This window comes from Bidens hawaiensis, unplaced genomic scaffold (genome assembly GCF_021521415.1).
Source record: "Bidens hawaiensis isolate Kalapana, Puna unplaced genomic scaffold, B.hawaiensis_p1.1 tig00070507_1, whole genome shotgun sequence".
Classification (NCBI taxonomy): Eukaryota; Viridiplantae; Streptophyta; class Magnoliopsida; order Asterales; family Asteraceae; genus Bidens; species Bidens hawaiensis.
The window spans coordinates 5,753-17,077 of NW_027502391.1; the positions used below are offsets into that span (position 1 = coordinate 5,753).

Sequence of the window (11,325 nt, forward strand, 5' to 3'; positions counted from 1 at the left end):
ATTCCAACCGTTTCCGTGAACTTAGTCGTATCGTACCTCACCTTGTAACCCCCGAGAACCGTGGCATTCAAAAATACATTCGCGGGTTACCAAATATTTTCCGTAATGTTGTGGTGAGTCATGACCCCTTAACCGTCGGTGAGGCTATGGGCCTAGTGTAAGGCCGCGTTCCCGGTACCTTACTTTGGCGTTGGATTTACTCATAAACACAGTTCTAAATATCAGAGTTTAATAAAACTTTCACGGAATAATAAATAAGGTTGACCATTCATTACAAACATTCATAACTTGTCTTTTAAACAAAAAATAATATATAAAACATCATGACAACTCTTCATATGCCAGCCTCTTCAGATCCTACCATGTGTCTCCCTCAAGCTAGCTGCTTTAGTCTATTATCTGCATGCATACTAAAAATCAGCTACACTGAGTGAGTTCTAGTTAATTAGGTAAATTACAATGCATTCACATACTTATACATACGCATCCAAAGATACATATTGTATACTTAACATGCTTATCTTTCTTTCGTACATACATAAGTATATATCTTCTTTCTTTCTTTCATACGTTACATTTATTCTATCTTTACATACTATACGTTTTATAGAGCCTTCTTCCCTATAAATTCTTAGATATTATAAGGGTATGGTCCCTATCCTCTCAGATATTATAAGGGTCTGGTCCCTATCCTCTTAGATATTATGAGGGTCTGGTCCCTATCCTCTCAGATATTCTAAGGGTCTAATCTCTCCTCATGCCTTCAAATCTTCATATATTTCTTCATACTATCATTTATACAATTTCATACATACCATGCTATATCATTCATACATACTTTATAAAACAATCACATCTTTTAACGATTATATTTCCTAACAATACGTGCAATATCCGAAGATCGTTCACGTACCGACAAGCTTTCATTCAAAACCTCAAATAACATCACATAAATCATATATGGAATACACTTACCACTTAAGGTAAGTGTATTAAATATCACCTCAAGTATGCACACAGCCCCGAAAACATAGCAAGCAAAATGGGGCTAGAAACTCACATGTAAACAATTCCTCTCTGAATTTATTGTTATGCCCTTCCTAAGCTGTGCATGGCTAACTGTGTATTAATCATAGTATCAATTAACTACTTCTAGCTACCGGGGTCCGGGAAAAGCACACCTGGAAGAGGGGTTCTATGGGCGGTAGCCCCTAGCGGGGTCCAAGAGGCAGAGTCCCTGGCTGGGGTTAAGCTGCCATGTCAGCTTGGAAAAATTTTATTTTCATTAATAAGTCCTTACTAAAAACCTCATCAGAAAACTGAAGTTCAATTATTTAATCAAGTCAAATCTTCATTTTAAATGTTACCTTTCATTATTAATTATTTACTTATTCTTATCTTAACCATCATATAAGTCCATATCTATCGTTTACGTATGTATACACTATTTATCTTTCGTTTACTTTGGAAAATAAGTTAGGTCTGTATAAGTATAAATCCATACCAGCGTATAAGTTAGCACGTATAAGTCATTTCAAGCGTATAAGTTGGACAGCGTATGACTTACACGCCCGCATAAGTCCTTTATGGACTTATGTGTCGTTTAACTTATACGCCGTATAAGTCCATAAAGAACTTATGTGTCGTGTAAGTTATGTGCCTCCCCTTATACTCATGTGCTGTCATACATATACGCTCAATCATATATGCATGTATACTTATACGTTGCTTATACGGCGTATATACTTATACGCCGTATAAGTCCAATTCAGCTCCTTTATTCGCGTTTTTGGGGTTTTTCTTCGACTTCGGCGCCGTTAGCCGCCGTTAACCACCGTGGGTGGTCGGGGTTTGATTGTTTATGGCCTAGGTAACTTCGGGTATCCAGATCTGAGCTAAGGTGGTCCTTAAGCACGTTTTTGGTTGATTAAACACCCGAATAAAGCTAGATCTAGATTCAAATGGATCGTACGGCATCACGGGTTGCGGTGTCGGGTTCTACTATGTTGGTACAGCTGAGATAAATCATTTCTTACCTTCGGTTAGTCTCGGATCGTTGAATATAGTAGTGTAAAGAGTGTTTAGCTTAAGTGTGTGTTTTTTAAGGTGTATTCTATGGTGTAGAGATGGATGGAAGTGGAAAGAATTAGGGTTTAAGAGGTATTTATCCTCCCTTAAGCCCATGGACCTTAGGCTCATCCTTTCTTTTTTGTCCATATTTGATACCATCTAATTAGCCTACTTAACCTTCCATCTTTATTATTTTATTATTTCTCTACTAACTCAAGTAAACTTTCCCATCATAATTAAATAATATATAAAATATTATTCTTAGAATTTTCGGGATGTTACACCTAGTTGCTTCCCTAACCTACAGTCATGTTAGGGATGGAACCTTGTCCCGAAAGGATTCCAAGCCTACTCCCGATAAGACAAAAACCGACTCATCCACCAATGCCAAAGCTGAACCCAAACCTGCCAACAACAACAATAACTACTTCAACAAGAACCACAACAACAACAAACGTAACGCTAACCACCAAAACTATGACGTTAACCAACCTTCACCTAACCCCAAATGCTCCAAACAAAAGAGCCTACACTGGTCCTCATCCCCTTTGTTCCAAATGTAACTGTCATCACCGGCTCAATCCCCTTGCCGACTGTGCACGCAATGCAACCGTTACGGTCATCTTGCTAACGTTTTCCACGCACCACTTGGTTTGCAATCCGTTCAAACACGATTTGCACCACCTACTTCTAGACCTGCTACTAATCATGCTCAACCCGGTGTTCCCAATACTTTCTACCATTGTGGAGACCCTAACCATATCCGCAACACCTACCCTTTGCTTGCCCATGCTCATCAAGCCCATGTCATGCATGCACCCCACTATATCACCTACGCATTAAAAGCCCAAGTGTACCCCGCACCGTACTATACTGCTCAAGCTTACCAAGTACAAGCCTATCAACCCCAAGTTCCTCCAGTTTATGCACTGCAACCCTATGCTCCTCCAGTGCCTGAGCTTATGGCTCCTCCATCTGCATCAAATCAAGCCCTTACTATTCAAGCTCCCCTATTGAACCAAAGTGCTTAAACCCCTCAAGGATCTAATGGTCGTGCCTTTATGATGAATGTGAATCAAGCTCAAATCTCTAGTGAAGTGGTGAATGGTACGTTTCTCATTGATAATCATTATGCTTCGGTATTATTTGATACGGGCACCAATAAGAGTTTTTTTTAGATTATGCGTAGATTATTGATAAGCCTCGAGATAAGTTATCTAAGCCTTTTTTCGTAGAAGTGGCCGATGGGAATTATATTATTAATGATTCGGTGTAACACCCCGGCTATAAGTGGCAATATTATCATTAATTCATTGATGATTCAAATAACAAGTACTTTTGCAAATAAAAAAAATTACAAGGAAATAAACAAGTCAAACACTTTATTATTAATAATCCTATGTCTAGTGTCTTGTCTTGTTTCATCCTCTAATAAGCATAAAATAATGTCAACTAACTTAATAGTTGGTGAGTTCACATAGTTTTTATATAATATATGAAAATTATACAATTCCATGGAAACTCGTGAAAAGAAAATAAGGTCCTTTCTAGTTGGGATTGTGCACCAACGTACTCGGAAAATGTGGCCCTTTTACACTCATAACAACAAGGTCTTGAGCGCAAAGGGGGCTTATGATCATACTATATTGAAGTAATCCATGAGCAAGTAATATTGAGCAAGTAACAAGTAAGCATACAAGTCCATGTAATGAATTGTAGTTTGTAAGCAAAATCATAAGCAATTGGGTTTTGTAGGATACATATGTTACCCCCAAAATAATAAAAGAGTAAAAATGGGGGTGTGAGAAACTCACCTTTGAAATTGGATTGACAACTAGGAAACGAAACGAGAAGCACGTTATATGAAACCAAAGTTCGAATCTCACGAGCTAAAATAATAAAAACACGAGAATTACTAACTAATTAATGGAAATAGCATATCGGTATTATGGATCTTATTTCTTTAATGTTTGTATATATACTTTCGCACATTTAACATATTTATTATTATAATATTATTTATAAGTTGAATATTAAATTTGAATATAATAATGCTTACGGGATTTTAGCGTTACCTGTATATTTTAGTATAACGTTTGACGGTTTAGTTTCAATAAAGTTATAACGATATTATATTATATATATGCATATTTATATATATATTATGAGTTTTAACAAACGTTTCGGGTTTGTAAAAGTTTGGTCTTTGGATGTAAAAGATTTAAAACAATCTAAAATAATTTGTATTTAACTTAATAATGATTTTATTTATTTTATAATGATTTATAAACATATATTTGATTTATTAAAACTATTAAAATGATTTGTAAAAAAATAAAAAATCGATCTGCAGTGACCCGGGTTCGAACCCGGGTCTTCATGACCACAGCAAACACACTAAACCACTGGACCAACCCTGATTTGTGTTTAAAAGATGGAAACTAATTAATATAACCTAATTTTTAACTTCATCTTCTTATTTTAAACCCTAGATGTTCAATTCGTTTAATCCGTTGATTGTTTGCTTGATTTATGTTAGGGGTTTTGTTATTCGCTTGAAACTAATACGAATTCATATATCAGTTACTTAATTTTGGTACCAGAAACACGAATAACTGGACTTGGCCGGAACCGAGGAAACAATGACAATTTCAAGATTAAAACAGTTTGTTTTATGAAATGTTATGTTCGAAAAAAGTTTAGGAGAATATTATCGTTCTATTTATAGCCTCAATTGCATCTCTTGGAGTTTAATTCGAGTTAATAGGGTGTTGATTATCTTCCGATTGGTGGAGCGATTAATGGGTGTTAATTGATGGAATTAATCAAGAAATAATGTTTATAATTAGTGGAGATATCGATTGGGATGACTTAACAGCTAAAACGAGGTGTAAACGAGGTATTTTAAGGGTTGCCAGCGCCGGAAATCTGGCGACCGGACTTGTGGTCGGAAAACCGAAGGGGAAAGGGAGGGGGGCTGGGCATTGTGTTATTATTATTATTTTAAGTAATATACACTTTTGGCCCTTAAACTTGGAATGCCTTTATAATTAGTTTTTAAACTTTATTTACACTTTAAACCTTGAACTTTAGAAATATACTTAACTAGATTAAAACTTGTTATATATTTAATATCTTTAGATTATTTACATTTTATCCTCGAATAGTTTGAAACTTGATTATTTTATATGACTTTTAAGGCTCGGGGATTCGTTAATTAAACAATAAGAATAGAAAGTGAACATAAAGGAACTTGAAATTATTGAACTTGATATAACTTAATAAATCTCATAAAAACAAATACATTGTAACGACTAAACGGGTCGGTTTAACGAATACAAATACGAATACGAAAAATTGACAAATGTCACATTCGGTAATTCGGGATTGCGTCATAACTCTTAATAAGTTAAGTTCCGTATTGACCTCATTCCTACGCAAATGGTAGTTTCGACATTATTGTAGGGATATTGGTTAACTCTTAATCGTGTTGAACTTGTGTGTTTCGAGAAATTCCTCTGTATACCTCTCGAGAATGGTCTCATTCTTAACGTTTTCGGTGATACGCCTACATCTAAGCTTAATCTTATGTCGTGCTCTCAAGCTCAATGTTATTTGCGTAAAAAGTATGTTGCATTTGTAGCCCTCGTAATGGAGAAAAAGCGTAAAGAGAAGAAGATATTTGACATTCTGGTTATGCGTGATTTTCCCGATGTCTTTCACGATGATGTCTCCGGACTTCCTCCTGTTCGCCAAGTCGAATTCTAGATTGGCCTTTTACCCGGAGCTAACCATGTAGCTAAAGCCCTGTACCGCCTTGCACCCTCCGAAATGAAAGAACTGTCGAGCCAATTTCAAGAACTCTCGGACAAGGGTTTTATTCGCCCGAGTTCTTCTCTTTGGGGCAGACCTGTTTTGTTTGTCAAGAAGAAATATGGTTCATTTCGCATGTGCATCGATTATCGTGAACTCAACAAGCTTACCGTCAAGAACCGTATCACTCTTGCTTAGGATTTGTTCTTGCTGATTTTCGGCGAGCGTGACTCGTAGTATTTCTTTTTCTTATGATATTCCAATCTCCGCTTATCGATAAGGTGAGTATTCACTCCCCTTTTTACTTATTTTCAATGTTTTGGGGACATGTACGTATCATAGTATATTTACATATTATATAGTATTCACACTTGCAAACTGTTTAATCCTTGTGTGCATATGAATCAAATGCCTAACTTGCTACATGTTTAATTGCTTTATTTGATCGCATTCGGAGAGGTCCATCATAATCACATTAATAGTATGATTATACGACCGTCGTAGTAGCCAGAGCCCATTTCGCAAGGCTATGATTTTACCGATACCCTTATTGCTCAATGGCATTATTTGTTTATCTTACAAAGGACAGTTTTGCACTTTTGTATTATATTGTATTTAAACTAACTAGTGTTTTACTCACTCAACCTTGTGTTGACAAAACAATTTTATTTTATACGCATATGCAAGTTATCATTTGAACTCACATCAGGATTGGTGAAGAAATTAGAGTTATTATTGTTAGAAGAATGAATCAAGACTTAGTTTTAAATTTGAAATTTTGAATTATCTTGTTTGGATTATTTTTAAATTTTATGTACTTGGTTGTTTGGATTTATTTGAATAATTAATTAAATTTTAATAGATATTGTCACTTTTTAAATTATTGCATGATAGTACCTTGAGAGCTGTGAACAATCAGCTCACGCCATGACATTTCCGTAGGTTGGGGTTTGACAAAGTATGTTTTTCTTACATTATACAACCCGATTTGCCCAAATATCAAATCCTATGGCAAACCGACCTCAAAAACTTAACCTTTACAATAAGGACGTACCTTTCTTGGATCCGGTTGGTTCGGATCAGAGTTAACACATGATCTAGACGAGTTTCTTGTTGTTTGATGATGCTTAAATCATGAAATCTCCCTTTCTTTAGCCCAGATCTGAATCCGGGTTGTAGGAGAGTGTTTATGTGTGTTTTTGAGTGTGTAGGGGGGCTAGATGAAGGAAATGAGGGTTTTAGGGAGGTTTAAGGGTGTTTAAATACCCCTAAGCCCATGGACTTAAGGTATATCACCATCCCTTATTTCATCTTTTATTGTCCAACCCCACACTCTATTATTTTTATTTAGCTTAACTAAATAATAACACACTCTTAAGTAAACGAAATTCTTTTATTTATTATTATCAAAAGTATAATGTTACTAAGTTGTGTGACATAAGTGCTGGAGGTTCATCCTCAATTAGAGCATAGTGTAATCCTGGGAGGCAAGGTTAAGCCAAGGTTAAGCATGAGAGATTCCTTGCAGGCAACAAAGTTATCTCCTGTTCATTGTTCTTTGTTCTTGACCTGACTCTAGTTTTTAGTTGACCAAAATAACTCGTCGTACGGCTATGCCCACAAACGTGCACCAACGCCATAATGGTTAATGCAAGTTTTGGCAGCACATGTGTAATACTGTTTTAATTTATCGTTTTCGGTTTAGACTATAAACCAATCATTACGATCATATGCATACCAATCGTATAACTGAACATAGTAACACTTTATCAACTTATGTACATATTTCACAAGTGATGTAAAGTTAAGCATATTAACTATAATGTGTACTTTCTATTTCTGGTTTATGCGTACTCTCATGAGCTTTCGGGCTTCCCATTGCATCTCCACTCAAAATTAGTTGGCTTCCTAAAAGTCAGCCAACTTAATATATAACTGGATTTTGGGGCCCGCGTTTTACGACGGGACCATTAAATCGAACAAAAAACATAAGTAAAATTATAAACTCGTTGCAAGTCAATACGAAGCTAGTCTGTATCAAGTTTCGACATCGAAATTAAACAAAAGAAATAAACCCGTAAATACCAAGATACAACAAATCATATCATATGTAGAACCAAAAAAACATGCACGTTACAGTTGTGAACTAACACAAATTCGGTTAGTATCAACGGTACCAACACAAATTCATAAACATAAATTAGTAAGCCAAAAAAATATTTTAAGGCGAGATATCAAACGTTGCAACGAAAACCATGCGACGATTGGATATTTTTAAATCATGAAAAAAGTTCCGGTTATTGTAAAACCGATACATGTAAAGCTGATACTTGCCCAAATTTAGTATGTAGCATGCAACCTGATACTTGCACAAAATTACTATAAAATATTACTAAGCAAAGTTTAAGAAAATCGTTTAACCAACCGACAAATAAAACATGTAACGCCGACACTTGCCCAAATTTAGTGTTTAAAAATATAATTTGTTAAACATTTTAATTAGTTTAAACAAAAAGTAAAATAAAATAAATAAAAACCATCATTTGTATTTATGAAATTAGGGAATTAGTGGTTAATGATTTAGTGGTTATAACTAATAAAATATTAAAATATTGAATAGTAAATTGAATAGTAATTTTGTGAGGAGAATTGGATCTCCTATTTAATATGTATATATATATATATATAGGGGATGAATATTTTGAGAACCATGTTGAGTTGTAAGAACTTTAAGAACTTAAATTTGGACCACACATTTAATTAAATGACATGAAATATGTGACTGAGATTAAATGTAATTAAAAAATGAAGCAGGAGAGAGAGTAAGTATTTTTGATGATTACACAAGCTTAACTGTTAGTTACATTTGTGTAATAAGTCGATTCAGTGTGTAAAAAAATACCGTAATTTTTTGTACATCACTTACACTTACGTATTACACATGTGTAAAAAAATTCAAAAAAAAAATTGTTACGTTGAGTTCTTTCGAGTTCTTAAAACTAAAAGCGGTTCTCAAAAGAAATCAATCCTTTTAATACACACAGCCCATCTTTTTAATACACACAGCCCAATATCATCAACTCATGCATAGCTACAAGCCCATTACCATAAGTAAGCCCAGCTGGCAGCAATAATAATTTAGCCTGTTATTCCAAGTTTCCTATGCTGTTAATTGTTATACAAGTCTCCTAAGGCACCGCAACACTCATCACATAATAAATTAAAATGTTCACATAACTAACCAATTGAATTGATATTAACAACCTTATAGTTTGATCGGCCCTAAAGTAAAACAATGTCACGCGGTTTTATTCGTTTAAGTGAATAAGCATTTTGACTAACTCATTTAACCTGATTTATTTTGACCCGGCCTATTTTGACCAGACTTAATTTGTGCCCTTCGGTCACAAAAGTTTCTAGATCTGCCCCTATTTGTTGCGAATAATACTAACCAATGTCGTTTATGCTTAGGTCTCAATAATATAATATTCCGGAAGTCGCCTTGCAGGTCTCATTATATTAAACTCCACACTAATAATAACATAATATTCTTGAAGTCGCCTTGCACGTAACTTGCTTGGCTCGGCCTTAGCCCGTTACGCACTTTATCAATTTTACTTGTCCGTCTTATTATTTGGTCCGTCCAGTTTGGAAGTAACAATGTAACATCTTTAATTTATTAAACTAAAATAAAACATCGCGTGAGCACGTAAGTACCCTTAGCATCAACAGTTATACATAACCATATCCTCGACATCCGGCAATTTCGTCAACCCACCATCGACTGCCAGATCATGCCCCGTAATAAACCCCGAACCATCCGAGGCGAGGAACACCACCGCTTCAGCTACATCCTCCACACACAATTCCTTCCCCTTCAAACTCGACAACGCCTCATACAACTCCATCGTCTTCTTCGCCGCCGCCGGCGACCGCCGGGACAACGGCGTCACCACCGCCGACGGCGACACGCTGTTCACTCGTATCCCGTACACTCCAAGCTGCTTACTCGCCGACCGCACCAACCCTAACACCGCGTGCTTCGTCATCACGTAGTCCGTGCGCACACACGCGCCTCTACTCGCCGCCACGCTCGCCGTACATATTATACTCCCTCTCACGCGCCTCTCCACCATCGCACGCGCCGCGTGCTTCACGCACGCGGCCGTTCCACGCGCGTTGACGTTATACAGCGCGTCGAGTTGGTTCAAGTCCAGATCGAGAACGGTTTGTTTAGACGTGCTGACGATACCGGCGTTGCAGAAGATGACGTCAAGTCTGCCGTGAGATTTGACGGTGAAGTTGACGGCGGAGATGACTTGTTGTTCGTCGGAGACGTCGCAGTGGAAGTAAGTGCATCGGCTTGAGCCGATGGAATCGGCTACGAGTCGGCCTTGGACGTCTTGGATGTCGGCGATGACGACGGTGGCACCGTGGCGGGCGAAGAGCCGAGCCGTGGCTTCGCCGATGCCGCTTGCGCCGCCGGTGATTATTGTTATTTTGCCGTTGAGTGTTAACGGTGGTGTGTTATGGTTATTTGGTTCTGTCATTGTTATTATAATAATAATATGTTATGAAATTTTATTTGAACTGAATATGAAATAAGAAGTTTAATAACAAGTGTTATGGTCCTACATGCATACAATAATAAAAGACTTGCTGTTACGTGTTGACAAATAATATAACAAAAGTCGAGTTAAGATTAATTGGTATTTAAAAAATAATTAGGGTTTTTACTTTGTTTGCTAGGATATAATTATCAAGCTTAGGCCGGTGAGTATACAGTAGAGGTTCACAAATTGGTAACTGTTTTGGTTTGGTCAACGAAAGTTAAAATCGGTTTATGATCAGTTTCGATTCAGGTTGAAACCGATTTTTTTACCAGGTTATGATCTGTTTCGGTTAGGGTTTATTTGCCCACCTCTTGTATACAGCTTATTCCTACGTGGCATCTAAAGTTAAGAATGACCTCATTTGAACTTTATCCCTCTATATACCATTTTAGTATCTTAATCATGAAATGAGGAGAATTGCGTGGTTATTAAATAATGGAATGGTGGAGAACGATGAAGAATGAGGAGAACGCCCAATGCCCCTAGATGAAGAATGCCGTTGACAACGGCGAAGCTTGGACGAGTTCGTCGGGGGCCGGACTCAAAATGTATTTTAAAACCATAAACGAGGGGGTTGGGCTCAAAATTTGGGCAAAAAACGGGTAAATTTACAGTACGGAACAAATTTTCAGGTGAAAAAGGTTAATTTACAATAGTGTTAAAAAACAGGGAGGGCAGGGCCACTCAGGCCCTAAAGAAGCTTCGCCCATGGCCGTTGAATGATGAAGGAAAAAGCTGACGTGGTAAATGAGAGGGAATTGTCCAAATGAACCATACTCTTTATCCTTACCCAATAAAAGAGGCAAATTACGTTTAAACTGAATTCAGA

General features: G+C 36.7%; 1 pseudogene; it reads right to left on the reverse strand.

Annotated features, from left to right (window-relative positions):
• Positions 1 to 9,608: 9,608 nt before the first annotated feature.
• Positions 9,609 to 10,433, reverse strand: LOC143605639 ((-)-isopiperitenol/(-)-carveol dehydrogenase, mitochondrial pseudogene; annotated as a pseudogene).
• Positions 10,434 to 11,325: the final 892 nt, after the last annotated feature.